Source organism: Mus caroli, chromosome 17, assembly GCF_900094665.2.
Source record: "Mus caroli chromosome 17, CAROLI_EIJ_v1.1, whole genome shotgun sequence".
NCBI classification, from domain to species: domain Eukaryota; kingdom Metazoa; phylum Chordata; class Mammalia; order Rodentia; family Muridae; genus Mus; species Mus caroli.
The window spans coordinates 31,130,079-31,132,910 of NC_034586.1; positions in this window are offsets into that span (position 1 = coordinate 31,130,079).

The following is a 2,832-nucleotide window of genomic DNA, read 5'->3' on the forward strand; positions in this document are numbered from 1 at the left end:
TGGAACAAGACAGAAAATTATTATTATTATTATTATTATTATTATTATTATTATTATTATCATTATTACCATTGTACAGAAATGAATTCAATGTCTCCAACCCAAGGGAAACAAAGCGGACAGGTGGAAGAAGCAAGTTCAGACAATAGGAGAGAGATCATGATCATGACAGCTCTAGGACAACAAGAAAAAATAACAAAACCAGTAGATGGCAAGAAATAGAAACAAACAATACAAAGCAATACAAAGAGTCAATGAAACAAAGAGTTGGTTCTTTAAGAAAATCAACAAAATAGCCGAGTTAACTAAAAGAGGGAGAGAGAAGTTCCAAATTAATACAATCAGAGATGAAAAAGGAGAAATTACATCAGACACAGGGGAAATCCAGATACCCATACGGACTTGCTTAAAAGAATCTGTACTCCACCAAACTGGAAAATCTAAAAGGAACAGATGGATTTCTCGATATATATGACCTACCAAAGTTAAATCAAGGTCAAATAAGCAAGTTAAAGTGACACATAACACCTAGAGAAATATATTTCACCCAACCAATAAAACCTAGGGCCAGATGGTATCAGCTTAAAATTCTATAAGATCTTCAGAGAAGAATTAGCACAAATAATTTTCCCAGGATTTTCCCTGTCCAATTACATTAGTGCAGAGGAGGTCTGTGATGGGTCAGGGAAAGTGGAACCAGAGCTAAGAGTTGCAGAGACAGGGAGCACCTCAGGGTAGGAGAGGGAAGATGGCTGCGGATGTGAACCAGCATGACGTTCATTGACAGCTACAAGTAGTTGTGGTACCATAAGGTTAGATTATTGGGATAAAGCTTTTATCATTATCAATTGGCTCTGAAATTAATGTATTGACATCTTGTAAATTGTGATACTAGTGATAGATGAATCTGATTGGTTAATTAAGCTTTAAGAGTCTTGATTTTACCAGGTGACTAGGTATTGTGGTATGCAGCCACAAGGTTGGCCATTCCATTTAGTTACTGGAATGTGGGATAGCTGAATACATGGGTTTAAGGCTGAGGAACAGCCAACATTGATCTAGATGGAAAGAAACTCAACACATTTCCACTAAAATCAGGAATGAGACATGGTTGTCCACACTCTCCATACCTATTTGATGTAGTACTTGAAGACTTAGCTACAGCAATAAGACAACTGAAGGACATGAAAAGATTACAAACAGGAAAAAAAGAAGTCAAGATATGAAATTATTTTATACACTGGTGGCCCTAAAAATTCCTCTGTGGAACTAGGACAACTGATAAAAATTTTAAGCAAAGTAGAATGATAAAAATTTAACAGAAAGCCGCCTTTAATCCCAGCACTTGGGAGGCAGAGGCAGGCGGATTTCTAAGTTCGAGGCCAGCCTGGTCTACAGAGTGAGTTCCAGGACAGCCAGGGCCACACAGAGAAACCCTGTCTCAAAAAACCAAAAAAAAAAAAAAAAAAAATTAACAGAAAAATCAATACCTAGATACAGATGACAGGCTGAGCAAAAAAATCAGAGGACCAACACCTTTCAAATAGAGTCAAGAATTATCTTATGGTTCAAGCAAGCCAGTGAAAGGCTTGTATAAGAAAAACTTTCAGACATTGAAGAAAGACACTGAAGAAGATATCAGAAGATGGAATAATTTCCCATGCCCCGTGATCGGTGTGATTAATATACTAAAGACAGTCTTCCTAGCAAAAGCAGTCTCCAGAGTCAGTGCAAGCCCCTTCATTATTTCAACACAATTCTTCACGGAAATTGAGAGGACAGCATTCAACTCCATATGGAAACACAAAAACACCCGGGATAGACAAGCTACCCTGAATAGTAAGAGAACTGCTGGGGTATCAACTTCAAGTTGTACTACAAACCTACAGTAATAAAAAAGCATGGTGTTCCTTGAAACAGATAGAGTTATCATTGGAGTTGAACTGAGGACCCAGAGAAGTCCTTGCGCCTATAGAAAAATATGTAAGAAAATTTGACAAAGAAGTAAAAAAGACACAGTGGAGAAATGACAGCTGCTTTGGCAGATGTTGCTAGTCAAACTGGATGTCTGCGTGCAGAAGAATGCAAGGAGATCCATACTTATCACCCTGAAAGAAAACTCAACTCCAAACACATCAAGGAACTCACACATGACAAGATACCCAGAGCCTGACAGAAGAGATAAGTGGGACACAGGGTTGAACTCATTTTTACAGGAGAGAGATTCTGAACAAGACACTGAAAGCCCAGGCAATAAGACCAACAATCAGTAAATGAGACCCCATGAAAATGAAAATATTCAGGCTGGTGAATAATGGCTCAGTGGTTAAGAGCACTGATTGCTCTTGCAAAGGTCCTGAGTTCAAATCCCAGCAACCACATGGTGGATCATAACCATCTGTAATGAGATCTGACACCCTTTTCTGGTGTGTCTAAAGACAGCTACAGTATACTTACCTATAATAATAAATAGATCTTTTAAAAAAAGAAAATGAAAATATTCTATACAAAGGACACCATCATATGAGAAAATGGCAGCCTAGAGAATTGGAAAATATTTTTACAAATTATATATATATGATAGAGCATATCTAAAACATATGAAGAGCTAAAAAAAAAAGCCAAAACATCAAGAAAATAAACAAACCAAATAGAAGGACTTATTACAGATCTCAGCAGAGAGTTTTCAAAGGTGGAACACATCAGAGAAACAGTTTTAAAATGTTCAACATCACGCCGGGCGTGGTGGCGCACGCCTTTAATCCCAGCACTCGGGAGGCAGAGGCAGGCGGATTTCTGAGTTTGAGGCCAGCCTGGTCTACAAAGTGAGTT